Source organism: Lutra lutra, chromosome 18 (genome assembly GCF_902655055.1).
Source record: "Lutra lutra chromosome 18, mLutLut1.2, whole genome shotgun sequence".
In the NCBI taxonomy this organism is placed as follows: Eukaryota; Metazoa; Chordata; class Mammalia; order Carnivora; family Mustelidae; genus Lutra; species Lutra lutra.
Genome location: NC_062295.1, coordinates 32,336,808 through 32,344,978, shown reverse-complemented (window position 1 = coordinate 32,344,978; position 8,171 = coordinate 32,336,808). Strand labels below are relative to the sequence as shown.

Genomic DNA, 8,171 nt, shown 5'->3' with positions numbered 1-8,171 from the left:
TGGACGCGACGAGTGTGAAGTGTGTTGGACGGCGTCGAGGCTTCGGGACGGCGTTTCCCGGGGTTGGTGGTCACAGGCTGGTCCTTCTTAAAGATGAGGCCCGGCACTGCGCCAGACATGCGGCGTATGTCACCTGCCTTCAGCGTCGGAGCCACCTTTCCCGTTTTGTGGAGCGTCCGCGACGTCCCCGAGAAGTGGCGCGGCTCGCTCGACGTCACACAGCGCTTGGTAGTGAAGCAGAGTTTCAGGACAGGCCTGAGACTTGGGGAGGCCGGGCTCGAGGCTGCCGTGGTTCCGGAGGGCAGAGGGGCGGGCCCATTAACCGGGAGACTGAAGCAGGGCACTGCCAGGAGGGGCAGGTGTGAGGAAGGGCCGGGGCCGGACAAGATTCGTGGTTGGGTGGGTGGGGGACGAGAGAAGGAACGCTCACTGGAGGACCGAAGGGGCTGCCACATGCCAGATCTTGGAGGACCTCAAGTGCTGGAGGAAGGACGCTGGCCCACAGGGGACCGGCTGTCACAACTGGTTCTCGAGGTCAGTGTGCCCCCTTCCTTCCATCTGGCCCAGAAAACGCTCTTACTGAAACGCAAGCCTGCCTGCGCAGCCTCCTTGCGCGGGAATCTGCAGGGGCTGCCCTGTTCCCTGCCCCCAGCCTGGGCTCTGGAACTTGGCCCTGTCACCAGGGTCCCATCCCCCCTGACGATGGCGGCACCAGCCCAGCATGGGGCGGTAGCGTCTCTCCTTGGCTGGCCTCTTCTTTGTCTGGCCTGGGGGTGCTGGCTCCCCAGCCACGTGGGCCCCCCCCCCCCCCCCGGTGCTTGCGGGATTGGTGGGGGGAAGAGGGCAGGTTGGAGGGGGCGTCGCCTGGCGCTTAGAGCCCCAGGGGCAGCAGGGCTCTCAGCCTCAGACGCATTCCTGCAGCCCAGCGAGACCAGTTGGGCCTCTCCAGCCTTCACTTCTGTCTGGTGTCCTGCGTGTCTTTGTGCTGTGGGTGGAAACTCCCACCTGCGCCTCCACACTCTACTTACAGGTACTAGTGGTGACTCAGAATGGAGAAGCAGTCCACCCAGAGCCCCCTGCCAGGGTGCCATTGCAAGGCCTCCAGGCCCTGTGGCTGCCCCCTTCTCCCCGCAACCCCCTGGGGGAGGGCCTGCAGAGCATCAGCCCAGGGCAGGAGGAGTGGGAGAGAAGGGAGCTCCCACCCCCGCAGGCCACCCAGGGGTTAATGAGGGAACATTAGCATAGGCGCACCATGGGCACAGATGGGTAGGAACTGCTTGACTCGGGCCCTGGGCCTCAGCCCTCGCGGCTCTGTCTTCCCCACTAGGCTTATGACCTCTTGTGGGCGAGTCGCATTTGTGCCCCCAGTGTCCTGCTCGGATCACTGCCGTGAGTCACAGGGCATTTCCAAAGGGAGAATGGCTCCTTCCCAGACCCTAGAAGGCAGTGACCCAGGTGGTGCACAGGGGGCAGGCGAGCGTCCAACATGGGCCCAGGTCAGAACAGCAGCCCCCTCCCACCCAGTTATCCCACACCTGCAATCCCAACCACCTCCTGGGGTTTCTGGAACGCCTCCCTCCTAGACCTGTTTTATGGATGATAAAAAAGAGAATTTCATGAGACTTTCAATTACTTGAATTCCACGGAGATTTATTTCCAATGTTATTAATAAAGTCTAATGTCACCTATAACTTTCAATTGCCAGTTAATTAACTTGCAATCGGTGCATTGTAAAAGGCAAATTAAATACTTTTTCAGGCAGGGGCTGGTAAATCTAATGAGCCGGTGTGCCCCGAAGGAGACAGCAGGGCTCACATGTTCCAGCCTCGCCTCCCTCCTTGTTGATGGCTGTGTGGCATGGGCAAGTAGACAGCGGGGTCTCCACGTTCCCATCTGTAAAGAAGGCTCACAGGAGGAGTTATCTGGGATCGAAGCTCTTATTTTATTCGCAGAGAGATGCCACCAATAGGTCCCGAGTGGTAAGTGGAGTCACAAGTCTTTGCTCTGACACTGCGGGCTGGGTCACTGTTCAAGATCCTGGGACTGCCGTAACAGACAGCCAGTGATGTATCCTGTTCTTGAGGCTAGAGGCCAAAATCTAGGTGTCGGCAGGGCTGTGCTCCCATGAGGGGCTCTCAGGGAGAATCCGTTCCTTTTCCTTTCCAGCTTCCAGTGGGCATCTCTCAGCTGGCGGCTGCCCTGTCCTTGTTCCCTGGATCTCTTATAAGGATTTGTCATTGGATGCGGGGCCCATCTGGGTAATCTGGCAATCTCTGAGTCTCAAGATCCTTGCCATAATTATAGCCTCAAAGACCCTTTTCCAAATAAGGTCACATGCAGACATTCTAGGGTTGAGGACTTGGGACATAGAGTTTGGAGGCTGTTATGACAGTGACCTTGGGCCCCTTGGGCCCGTCATTTAACCCCCCCGGGGCTCCGTCTTCCACCACGTCAGAGGGCTGAGCTCCCTCCCTGGGGCAGACACCTCCCCTGTGTGAGGCGCTGCCCCAACAGTCATAGGAACGGACTCAGGCAACCCAGCGGCTTCGTCACCCTTCATTTTGCAGGGGAGCAAATTCGGGCAGGAGGTTAAGTGACTTGGCTGCAGTTGCCCAGGTCAGGATTTGAACCCGCCGTCTGACCCTGCAGCTTACACTCCCTGTTCCGTAACTGAGCTTTTTATTATTATTAGTTTTAAAACATTTTATTTATTTATCTGACAGAGATCACAAGTAGGCAGAGAGGCAGACGGAGAGAGGGGGAGGAAGGCTCCCTGCTGAGCAGAGAACCCGATGCGGGGCTTGATCCTAGGACCTTGGGATCGTGACCCGAGCCGAAGGCAGAGGCTTATCCCACTGAGCCACCCAGGTGCCCCTATTATTACTATTGAGCTATAATTCACGTACCATTCAACTCACCCATTTCGGGTGTTTAATTCAGGTGCTTTTGGTGTATTCAGAGTCGTGCAATCGATTTTAGGATATTGTCATCACCCCGAAAGAAACCCTGTATTACAACTCAAGCCATTCCCCAGTGCCCCCCATTCCTCCCACCCCTAGGCAACCACTGACCGGCTATCTATGAATTTGCCCATTCTGGATATTTGACATCCTGGAATCCTACGCTGTGTGATCTTTTGCTTCTGGTTTCTTTGACCCAGTGTAATGATTTCCAGTCTCATTCATGTTGTGGATGTATTTGTGCTTCATTTCTCTTTAGGGTTACGCAGGAGCCTGCACTGTTCTTAACGACTACGATGCCCTGTAAAGTCCCTGGCAGCTCTGCAAACCTTTCTGTGGGATTGGCACATTCTAGAAACTTCCACCAAACCGTGAGGTTTGATCTTTGAGGATTCTGCTCGAGCTGGAGATAGAAGCTGTCTCCCTGTCTGCACATCACTGTCCTCTCTCTTTACAAGACTCCTGACACCAGAAGACCCCAGGGATACCAGGCTCCCACGGATGTGGTAGAATGCCAACCCTCAGGTCTGGTCCCCACCAAAGCAGAGCTGTCCTGCCCTCACCTGGCACAGAGCTCCTGGCCTTTCTCGAGTACTGGCTCACAGAGGACAGGCTGCTGTTGGTACAGCCCTCAGGGTAAATGACCAGGGCTGCCCCTGGTGGCCATGCCTCGCCTGGGGTCTCTGGCTGTCCCAGGGTTGCTTTGGAAGCCTCCACGGGTCAGACACCTGAGCCCACTTGAAACGGAGCCACAGCAAAAACGGGAAGCTTTGATCGCAGATGTCAGGGCCCACACCCAAAGGATGCTCCTTGATTTGGTTTGAAGGCTTTTTCTTATTTATTTATTTATTTATTTATTTGAGAGCGAGCGAGCAAGCTCGAGTGGGGTTAGGGGCAGAGGGAGAGGGAGAAGCAGACTCCCTGTTGAGCAGGGAGCCCAATGTGGGGCTTGATCTCAGGACCCCGAGATCATGACCTGGGCTGAAGGCAGACACTTAAACGACTGAGCCACCCAGGCGCCCCTGAAGCCTTTTACTGTAGGGGCCACTCTGGGAGAGGGCCTTATCTGAGCTGCTGAGGGCTCGGGGGGTTGGGGTGAAAGCTGCCAAGAGGCCCCCCTTCACCCAGAGCTCGCCTGTGTGGCTCAGAACAGAAGGGACCCTGGAACCTCAAGTCCCAGTTCTGATATGGCTCCTAGTTTCTGCGCGCTGCTGAGGGGCCACACCCTCTCTGGCCTCCCATGGGGACACCGTGGGGATTGGGTTCTGTTGCCCAACGGTTTCTGCCAAACACTGCCCCCTCCCCAGGCTTCATGGCAGGAGCCGGCAAGGCTGCATCCTCTCTAAGATTTGTCGATCCGAGGGGTCAGCGGCAGTCTGTCCATAGCCCCTGCCCCCCATTTACTAACTTGCAACTGTGAACACTCCTGGGCTCTGCCTGGGCCTGGCTCCCGTGGGGTGCCGGAAATGCAACCACCTCTACCCTGGAAGGGCACCCTGTCTTGCTCTATTCTTGCGGGGGGAGACATGGCCTCAATGAGGGCCAGGTAACCAGGAAAAAGTGTGGCTCAGCAGCCAGCACCACTCCTCAGCCTTGCACCCTTGGGTAGGGCTAGAGGATGGACCCATACCTGGCCCATCCTGCCCCCTGGCCCAGTCCCATCGATGGATCAGTCCATAGACTGAAGCAGGCCAGTCCCCACCTTCTAGAAATTGAGGAGGGCAGTGAGGACAGTGGGGGACCCCAGGGAGGAGTGCTCAGCCCAGCTGGAGGGAGGAGCATCCTCTCAAGGAGGGGACACAGCTGAGGCACCTGCAAGACTGAGTAAGAGTTAGCCAGGTGGAGGAGGGGGCAGCACATGCAAAGGCCTGTCTGTGTGAGAAGGAGAAGGGAAGTGTGAGAAGCACAGGGAAGTTTCCAGAAAGAGGCTGGGGCAGATGTGGGAGGAGGGAAGACAGGGTCAGGGTAGGAAAGGAGATTTGTCCTGATGGTAATGGGCTGCCACGGAAGTTTCCAGCAAGGGACAGACACTGTGGGATACCTGTTAAGAAGCGGCCCTCCAGCCAAAGGGCATGAGGCCTGAATGGTGGCAACAGAGAGGAGGGACAGTCACCAGGAGCTGGGGCATGGGTGGGTGGACCTGGTTCTTCACCGAAGGACCCCCCAGACTGCCCTGTCACTGGTTAAGGTGGGTAGGTGGGGCATGAGGAAAGACCCCACAGGCCGGGGCTCTGGCAGACCTCATACCTGGGTCACCAGGGAGGAGGAGGCGGTAGCAAGTGCTTAAGGCTGGCAGTCTCCACCACGCCACCAGTATGCAGGCTCCCCGGGGCCTCCCCAGAGGTAGGACACCCCCTCCTTGGCAAATGAGCCTGGGCTGAGGTCTCATCCCTGCCAAGCTGGACACGGATACCTGATGAGGAAGGAGGACCCCAGAGACCTAAGGCTAGGAACCCCGGACAGCATGGAAGTGTGGCTTTCCTGCCTGTTAGGGGCACCAGCTCTTGCTGGACCAAAAGCTCGGTCTCTGCTTTGTGTCAAGTGAGCACTGTGTTCTTGAATGTGACCATGCTGTCCCCAGCCTCTTTGGGGGCTTGATGATGTATGTTCCTCCAGGTTCTCAAGACCAAGTCACGGTCCGCTTTCTCTCCCCGCTGCCTACCTGCTCCTCTGCTCCAACCATTCTGGCAGGCCCGGCTCTTCACAGATGGGGCGCCCAGGGCCTTGGCCTTAATTTTCCTTCTGTACGGTGGTTTACAAAGGGAGAGTTTTTTTGAAGACTCAAAACCAAAAGGTGCATCTTAATTAGGGAAGACGTGCAGGGAGGCCAGGCTGAGCCCTGCTGGGCACCAGCCTTCCACTTTGTGAGAACAAATGCTTTGAACACAGCCCCGTTGCCATGGTGATCCCCGCATCTCAGCTTACTGAGGTGGTGTTGCAAATCTGTGGGGGAAGAACAGATTATTCAATAAATGATGCTGGGACATTTGCTTAGCTATTCAGAAAGAAATAAAATTAGCTCCTTACTTCACACCATACTCTGATAAGAATTCCAGAGGATCCAAAGAATTAAAATAAAAAAGGAAATCATTAAAAACTTGAAGAAACTATAGCCAAATATCTGAGCTGTCGTTGAGTAAAGTCCTTCTAAACAAAAAAAACAGTGGGGAAAAAATAAGAAAATTTAATACATAATATTTTAAATATCTTTATGTTTTTAAAAAGCCATTTAATGGAATGTTTAGGTTGCCCTATAAACAGGATAACAGTTGCAATGAATATGACAAAGGGTTAACTCTAATATATAAAAAGCAATAACAAATAAATAAAATGAACATTCCAGTAGAAAAGTAGTCAATGAGAAATGTACAAAAGGAAACACAAATATGACATATTTTAAAATACTGAGCTTCACTAGTAAAGAAATGCTCATTAAAACACCAACAAGAATTTCTCCATCAGGTTATCAAAAATTGTTTAAAATCATAATATTCAATCTTACTGAATAGACAGAAATTGAGCTTTTTAAACCATGAAGGTGCAAATTGGTAGAAAATTTCTAAGGAACAACAGGGTTTATGCCATAGAGCTTTAAAAATGTTCATATCATTAATGTGGAATCCTCACTTCTAACATATTTTAAGGAGATGGTCAAAGCTAAAATGTGAACACAATATTTATTGTAAGAACATAAATTTGTAATTCACTCAAACTCTAGGGTATGGCTAAATAAACTGCATAAATAGGAAATACTGGGCACCTATTAATATTTTGAAAAATATTTAATGGCATGAAAACATGTCTAAGAGGTAGCATTAAGTGGAAACTAATATATCTGGCTGGCTTACTTGGTAGAGCATGTGAGTCTTGGTCTCAGGTGGTGACTGGAGCCCCACACGGGGCATAGAAATTACTTACTTAAAATCTTGAAGGGAGGAAGAAAGAAAACAGTGTATCAGTTGGGGTTTGGGCATTCAGAACCCACTCTGCAGTGGCTAAAGCAGAGAAAGAATTCACTGGGAAAATCTAGAAGAGCTCTGAATCATCAGGAACATGGGAGAATGGATTGAGAAAAGAAACAGGCAGTAAGACGGCCACAAATGCAGCTGGAATCAGGAAGCTTTTGGTGAGGAAACCGCTCAGAGACTGCTCTGCACAGAATGTCCCTGCAGGTCTAATTGGTCAAGCCTCGCCAGCATTGCGCCCAGGATATTGTTGTGAGCCCTATCAATGTCTGGTTACTGATGTTCTTCCTTTAATTTCTTTTGCACATATTTGTAATAGTTTATTTAAAGTCTTTGATACGTTCAGTGTTTGGGCTCCTTTGGGGACAGTGTCCTGTAACTGGGCCATACTGTCTATTTCTTGTCATGGCTCATGAATTTTTGTTGAAAATTGGGCATTTAATAGAATGTCACAAATCTGGAATCAGATCTCCACTTCCTGGGGGTTGGTTGTTACTGTGATTTGCTCTTGCTGCTGCTGCTGCTGGTTTCATTAGTAACTTGCCTGGATTAATTCTGTAAAGTCTGTGTTCTTTGCTGCATTTAGCCACTGAAATTTCTACACAGTTGGCTTAGTGGTCAGCTACAGATGGGCTAGAGATTTCCTTAAATCCCTTAAATTAGTCGCCCAGCCCTTGCTGAGGGGCTCTGCCTGTGTGCTGGGGCATGCCTTCAGTGCTTTAGCAAGGAGCTTGACAACTCTGTCCTAGCCTTCACTTCCTGCTTGTGCAGAGCCTCAAGGTCAGCCAGAGGTGAGATGTCCAAGCTTTCAGAAGTCTTTCCTGGATGTGTGCACAGCTATGCCCGTATGTGTGGCCTTCTAGAGTCCCAGGGACGTGCTGGAGCCTTCAAAGCCCCCTGTGGACATCTCCAGTTTTTATTTAGTCTCTCTTTAACCCCAATGGATCCTGCCACTTCAGGCAGCTACAGTGTTAAACACTTGCACCTAATTATTTTTGGCAAATGCTCTGGAGCTAGAGCTGTTCGCACAGAGCAATCTTTAAGGCAGGTCGAATAAAGACAGTCCTGGGAATGGAGCTTTTCAGCGAATTGCCAGACAAGTCAATTAGTGACAATTCCCTGGGTATGGCTTTTTTTTTTTGGATGCTCCAAACCTGTTTACCTTCTAGTGGCTGCAGGGCTGCTGGCTGTTCTGGCCACCACAGTTATGAGACTATCATTTTTCAAGCGTACAGTGGAGGTGGGG

At 52.2% G+C, this 8,171-nt stretch overlaps 1 long non-coding RNA gene across 2 annotated transcripts; it reads left to right on the top strand.

Moving 5' to 3' along the window:
- Positions 1-6,119, top strand: LOC125091039 (uncharacterized). Of its 2 annotated transcripts, XR_007124561.1 has the most exons (5): positions 1-534; positions 922-1,030; positions 1,759-1,979; positions 3,220-3,485; positions 5,577-6,119. It is a non-coding gene; the product is annotated as an uncharacterized LOC125091039 (long non-coding RNA). The 2 variants fall into 2 exon arrangements; XR_007124560.1 differs by lacking the exon at positions 5,577-6,119 and having other exon boundaries at positions 3,220-3,733.
- Positions 6,120-8,171: the final 2,052 nt, after the last annotated feature.